We start from the raw sequence: 7,724 nt of genomic DNA on the forward strand, positions 1-7,724 counted from the left end.
AAAAGTGGTTTCAAAATATTATTTAAATTATCAAATAGCTCTCGAACATCCCCTAAAATGGCATTTTTCTCTTGTCCCCGCTTCTTGGTGACCAACTTGCATGTCAAATACAACATTTAAAATAGGGATTTTATTTACTTTTTTTGGTATTATTCTATTGATAAATGTCTCTTGTAATGGTAAAATCAATTTGTTAAATCATAAACATATTTTAGATAACAGTAATTTTGCACAGAAGGTGTGTCCCTCAACATGCGTTCAACCCTGTTACCCAAACCTTTTTAGATTGGCAGAGGAAGTGAACAAACTGTAAGTCAGATGACACACAGGAAGTGACATCAGCAAGCCATGTGCTAGTCCCATGGGTAGACCAAAACGAAGTCCTCTCTTTTATTTTTCATATTTTTATAATCTTTTCAGTCTTAAAAGAGTGTGGCACTCTGACCCACTCAACCTTGTTACTCATATTATCAGAATAAAGCATATTCATTTCAAAGTTATCTTTCTTGCATTAGATATCCAAGTGTGTCCTTGCCTTGAAAGTAGCATTACATGCTACATCTAGCAATAATTCCTGAGGTTAAAGCTCAAATTAGCATTGATTTTCAACCCTGTTACTATAATTAGAGTAACAGGGGTAATTCTTCATTGGAAAATATTAATTTGATGCCTAGCTGGCAAACTTTTTTTGATGGTTTATTATCTGTTTTTCCTAAAGACATAACAAAAAATTATAAAATAAAAGGTTCATTTTTCAAAAATGTTGGTGTCTAAATTGTCCTCCAATTCTGGAATGACCCTTTTAATGAATAATGATTTGTATTGATATCAACAGTTGAGAGTCAGCAACCAATTAGCTTGGCTTAGCATAAAGACTGAAAACTGGGGAAACAGTTTACCTGGCACTGTTCAAAGGTGGTCAAATACGCCAACGAGTACTGATTTGAGAAATACATGTTTGCACTTTTTTGCTAAGAGATAGATAAGAGTAGCCATTGTCACGTCTGTAGCCTATGCTAAATATAAAGCTACAGCTAGCAGCAATTTCGCTTAGGAATGGAAACAGGGTGAGCAAGCTAGTTTGACTTTATGACTTTTATACAAAATACATCAAATATGCCTATCAGCACCTCTATAACTCAAGATTATTTAATTCACTCGGGTTACATTCATCAGAGCTAATAGCTTCCCCCCTGTTGTCAGTCCACCCTAAGCTAAGCTAACAGGCGGCTAGCTATAGCATCAACGAGTGGTCAGTCAGTCTTTAAAAAGCACCTTCGAGTTGCAAAGGTTGGTGTTTGTAGTGAGGGGTCATATGGCTGCAGGGGCTACATTTGAAGTTAACGGAGGACAGTGGCTTTTCTGGTGTGTAAGCAATCAATCCACTGGGGTGATTGGAGACCTTTTGGGAATGGGCCATCTTTGACCTCTTTCGCTCCCCCTTGACCTGTGAGCCTGCCCGCCATAAACTGCTGACCGCTACCAACACGCTCGTTAATGGAGTCAACCCGCATGAGCTATGAGCATGCCCTCACACACATGCACACACACAAATAAACACACACACGGGTATACAACAACTCCCCCCCCCCCCGATCCATTAATATTGCATTCTCAACCTCTGGGACCTCCACTGAAGGGAGGTGGTCCGGATCAATAACTGCCTGTTTAGTTTATAGGCTGCAGGGATATGTGCTTATACCTACATGTCCCACTGTCACTTTGATTTAACTCAGAGGTCGAGCTTGGGCCGCTATCACACATTTGGAAAATATTATTTAACACCTGATATATCCTGCATACATCTGCAATCGATGCAGGACCTTTACACAAGGGAGCACACATGTGGACCAGTAAATGACTTTAATCTTTCCATGTTCATCCATCTACTTTCTTATTCATGCAGCTGTTGAAGTTGATATTTTATTTAAGGACAACAATGGAATCAATTTTAGGTTGAGTTGATTATAATTACTACCCAACTCGTCCATTCCCATTTGAACTACAAACTTTATAGCATGCTTATTGCAGTTTTAATATCATGTTTTATTTGATTTATCTCTTGTGTTTTTGCAGTCAAAGCTGTTTTGTTGCATAGGACCAACATTTGAATTGAATAACTGCCAGGTGTCTATGAATATCGCTCCAAATGAATGTTGCTTTATATCTGTAGATGTAGTTTGTTGTTTTTCCAAAGAGCAACATAACTGAAAACCGGATAAGAAAACCTACAATATCAAGTAGTTTAATGTAAAAAAAAGCCACTTAAACAGCCAACCACATTTTCAGAATATAGTTTAGACAATGATCCTTTATCTCCATTCATATTTACTAAAATGTGGAGCATTAAACAGGTGGGTGGTGTTGATTTTCCACCCAGCATACTCTCCAGTTATAAAATACCTTCGAGTCACACAGCCCCATTCATGTGTGAGGAGTGCGTAAAGGGAACCAGCCAGCTATGTCGTTGAGTTTCCCGCTGGTGAAAAGTTTCCTTTATGTCTCTCTCTGCACCAAAGAGCCCTGGGACTTGAGATAGCAGCAAATCTCTCATTCATCAGCTGACTGAAGTTATTCAGGCCTGAAGGTATTGATATGCAAACAGGCTGGTTCAGCTGCAGGTCTGCAGAACAGGACTTTATCCAGAAAGTCTCCATTCCTGATACATTTCTGTGCTGCTCACACAATGACCTCCCTGTCAATGGTGCATGTGAGCGTCTGGCTTCACTGCATAGAACCCAAACCCGCACGGATTAAACCAAACCCGGATATTGGGATGGATGGGCGAATGTCACCCCTTCAGATCTTTACACCCATAATGAAAGTGACTAGTGACCCCTGTGGAGGAGGTCAAGTGTCCTCAGTCGGGTGGGCGAGGAATGGCTGCTTGAGGATTTCCCGACCATTTGCCAGCCTGCTTTAAGGGCACTGCATGGGTGCAATCAGGCATGGAACAGCTGGAGGACAGGGGGAAGTGAAAAACACCCTACAGCACTGCCTTGTGCTGTAGGGTCAAATCTGACCATCAGTTCTGAAAAACCAATCCCAATACTCAAACGAAACATTGTGCAGAAACCATCGTTGTCCTATACGAAATGTCATGGTAATTCATTGGATAAATGATAAGATGTACGTACGTTTGTGTACCAAAGTGAAGGACTGTCTTTCTCACTCACAAACACATTTATGATATGTTGCATTAAGGCAATAATGAATCTTAAACAGAAACCCCTTTTCCTTGGTCCAGCCAGTGTACAATTCAGAGCATTTTAGGCAAATAGTTGCTTGCCAAAAATACCAGGTTTTCCTTTACTTAAAGTGCAAGATGTGACGACATCCCTCTGTGTGTCATAGGTTGGAAAGTGTTGATGGAGATTGCAACATCTGCTGATTGACATCTCGCTAAAAATCTTTGTTTCCAATATACCTTGTTACCTCATTAATCTGAATACAATGGTTCTGCTCAAAACTGGTCATAACATGGCCTGGTTTGCTACTAGTTAGTACGGAACAATTTCAAGGACCAGATCAAATTGGGTATGTAAACATACATTTAAATAAATAATTACTAGTGTAATTAGCCACATCCTGCCACTGTTGTACTCTAAACATCAAGTGAACTAGCACTTAAATTCAGGCGTGTTTTATTCCCACAGCAGAGCACTTAATGTCCTTAAAATCCACACAAGGCCTCTACTGTCCATACTCCACTTTCTCTCTCCTGAAGTGACTCGGGCAACTGGTCTTTGCTCCAGGACTCTGTCTCTTCTCTCCGGAGGTCAGGATCAGCCGTGTGGCCCAGAGGTCAGAGTTCAAAGTGCCTTCACCCACCAGGGTCATCGATGGTCATTTGACCCTCATATGCACAGGGTTATTCTCAGACCAATAAGGGGAAAGTGATTGCGATCTCTTAACGTCGCCATGTAATGGACTCATTTACTGTGAATGATAGATATTGGTCATTATTGGGGAAATTGCTCAGGGAGGAACCCGTTGTTGGACATTATTATGAATGATCCCCTTACGTTGTGCCAAAGCTGAGTTTGAATACGGTGGGATTTCAATCAGCTTGGAAATAACACAACTTAATGTAACATATCTTGAAAAGAAGCACATATTTTACGAAACAACTGCTTACCAGAGGGAATTCTTTGTGGGTGGGGTGTGCCTGGTGGTCATTTGATAGAGGAGTCATCTGTTGCCCTTTGACCTCAAAGTCTGGAAGTGTGAGAGGGGGAAAGTCTGCCGTCAGCCACACATACCTGATTCTGACACCTTAACTCTGAAAATCTTAACACAAAGATCCTTTATTAACTCGTACCTCACACTTTTCTAAATGTTGGCAAAATCTTCATAGCTAAGCGCTGAATATCCAGTTCCAATTTTTAGAGTCGATGCCAAAAAGCAAAGGATGTTTCTCAGGATACACCATCGGACACTGGATGTTCTGGGCTGACCACAGGCTGAAACAATTCTGAGATAATTATGAAGTCTCTGTCTCAGGAGGGACTCTTGGCTACGAAGCTAACATAAAAATATGCAGAAGCATCCAGGAGTTGATAGGCAGTTGGCGTGTTAGTGTTACGGATAGATTACTTACAGTAAATGGGCCTGGACCAGAACCTACAGTATGCATGAAGTGAGAACAGTTCCAGTTCAAATGTCTGTCAAAGGACCTCAAATGACTGCAAAGAGACTAACAATGACAAACCATTGATAAAGAAGATCCCAAACGACCACAAAGGGACTTCATACAATGCATAATGATGAGAACGGTATGCAAATCCACCGCAAAGACACCCAAAATGACCAAGAAGACACACATAATACTTTGAATGAATGCGAAAAGACCACAGAGACCCAAAGCAACCAGAGAGAAACCAAAGGCAACTCCATAACGACCATAAAAGGGCGCAAAATGCGTCAGAAAAATACCAGAGATGCCAAACGACCACAAAGAGACGCAGAATGACCACAAAAAGATGCAGAATGACCACACAGAGAGACAGCAATGAACTTCACAAAGGTGCAAAAGAACCACAGAGAGATGCAACATGACTACAGAGATGCGCAAAGCAAGTTTGAGTGATTTTCATTCTGGATGTCGTGTCCTACAGTATTTTGGAGAGGAGTAGACCGTATGTATCTACAGATTCCCATTGTCTCCTAAGCTGTGCTTGCATGTAGGCTGTTTGGAGACACGAACAACAGCTCTTCGATTATTACTCTTCGAAGAACCAAGGATATAAATGTAGTTCTTAACATATTCCCTCTCTCTTTTTAAAATGTAAACACACCCTTATGTGGATTGAACTGGCAGAAAATGTATTGAACTGAAGGTTCTTCAGAGAAAAGAGGACTTTTGAACCCCGTTCCCTGCTAACAAGAACTCGGTCAACTCAAAAAGCGAACTGGAATCAAAGTCTTCACAAAGGTGTCCTTAAAACTCTCAGTCTGGCAGTTGTCTGCGTATCATAACTGCCTGAATGGATGCCAAATCAAACAGCCGGTGATTGGTTTAATATGAGGCCTTCTCCACTTTGACAAGAACCTTCAAATTAGGAGAAAACACTCGGTTCCTGGCTGCAAGAGACGCATTCCTGCAGTGGAGAGCATTTGCATCCGTGTCTCCTCTCTAATTAGCAGATCAAGGGAGGAACAAAGACATGCAACATACATTAATTACAAAATCGCGGAGAGTACATCTCAAAGGTCTGTGTAACATGCGCCTTTATGCTATTTTCCACTTTAACGGCCTCCTGTTGACAGTTTGGTTAATGAATGGGCCCTCTCATTGATTCCACCATATGTTCAGCGGAGCCAGTTCAATGAGGTTTCGTGTTGCTTCGGATCCAAGATGTTTGGTGGTTCAGTCATTTAAACGTCTTGGGAAGCGAAGGAGACAGAGAAGGAGGAGAAAGAGCCAGATGAAGAGATCTCAGGGAACAGGTTTGTATTATGAAAGAGAAGCTGGGGTTTTAAAATATAGGTAGAAAAGCACAGCTGACAACTTGTCCTCAGGGAGGGTCATTAACACCTAATGAAGCTGACCCACAGTGAGTATCTATGGATGACCTTTGACCCTTAAAGTGCATGCAACAGTCACATTCTAAGGGGAGGGATATTGGTCCTACTGGGAATATGCAGTTATTCTTGATAATGATCTACTGCTATTAATTATTAATGATCTGTTCTGGAGTTATTGTGTCCATACAAGGACTTTAAAGGAATTCAACACAACTTTCTCACATTTTAGCTGTAGTGAATGTGAACAAAAATATTCTTATTGTTAGCCTTTTCGCTAGAAGCCAGAATGAAAATGGAGCATGGAAAAACATAATTAGTTTTTTTCCATAACCCAAACCCTACATATTCAGCTTTACATGGACAGTACAAATAGGACAACACTGTGAAAATGAATGACATTTTAACTATGTTAGAGATTTAATTAAATCAATCCACCGAAATATATTAATTGATTGTAATGCTAGAGTTTATAGAAATATTTAGTTTTATTTGAATCAATTTTTTTAATTTAAAAAAAAAAAATGTAGTTAATCAAGAAACATTTATTTGTATTTAATTGTTGTTTATGTAATTACATTTGAAACATGCCATTAACATTTTTAACCTTTAACCTTTTTTTAACACGCACACACACACGCACGCACGCACGCACGCACGCACGCACGCACGCACGCACGCACACACACACACACACACACACACACACACACACACACACACACACACACACACACACAGACACATACACACTGTACATTTACCCATGGTGCCAAGTACTCATTTCAGTCGTGTGTCTTTACTGTAGTTAGAAGTTCGTGGGCTCTGCTTTGGATTTTCTGTTACCAGAGGTTTCTCTTTTCGTTCGATGCAAACTTACAGCATCATCTGCAGAGAATTTCACGGGAATTAATCCCCAAAATGAGTCAGCATTTTCCCACTTATGCTTCCTTTGTTTCGAGCCAACTGTCTTTCTTTACGTGTTTCTTTACGTGCCTTAAAATAAGGTCTTTGGTTAACACGAGCTTGAGATATAAAATACTTCAATGGAAATCTCCTGAATCTTTTACATGTCTTAAATACAGCGTTTGCCAACAATTGCCTTAATCAGACTACAAAATATCAAAATGCCAAACATAAGCCGCTTTTAGCTTAGCCGTTGTCACTTGAAGTAATGTGACCGGGATTTAGTTTAGTTTAGTTTTGACTAACTTTGCTTCATCATTTCTGGCGATTATATTTTAAATTGCAGCTTAAAAAATTATAAAAGTAGTGTTTATGTGGAGATAATCCTGAACGAAACATGTCAGTGTGTTTTCCACAGATCTTATTTTGCACTGTATTGTATCAGGCATACCAGTTGAAAAGGTGGACACGCACGCACGCACGCACGCACGCACGCACGCACGCACGCACGCACGCACGCACACACACACACACACACACACACACACACACACACACACACACACACACACACACACACACACACACACAGACCTCTATTTCCCATTTCCCAACCCTATACTTCCCTTCACCTCCTGTCCTTTGTGTTCCCCTCTGCACCAAAAGGTAAATTAGACGCTGCTACACGTAACAGATGTCTGGGGAGTCAGGTCTCCGCTCTGAAGGCTCTCTCCGGTCAGATGGAGTTTCCTCTCGTTCCCGCTGAGGATACGGAGAATGTCCTCAAGGACCCG

Source organism: Pseudochaenichthys georgianus, chromosome 19 (assembly GCF_902827115.2).
Source record: "Pseudochaenichthys georgianus chromosome 19, fPseGeo1.2, whole genome shotgun sequence".
NCBI classification, from domain to species: domain Eukaryota; kingdom Metazoa; phylum Chordata; class Actinopteri; order Perciformes; family Channichthyidae; genus Pseudochaenichthys; species Pseudochaenichthys georgianus.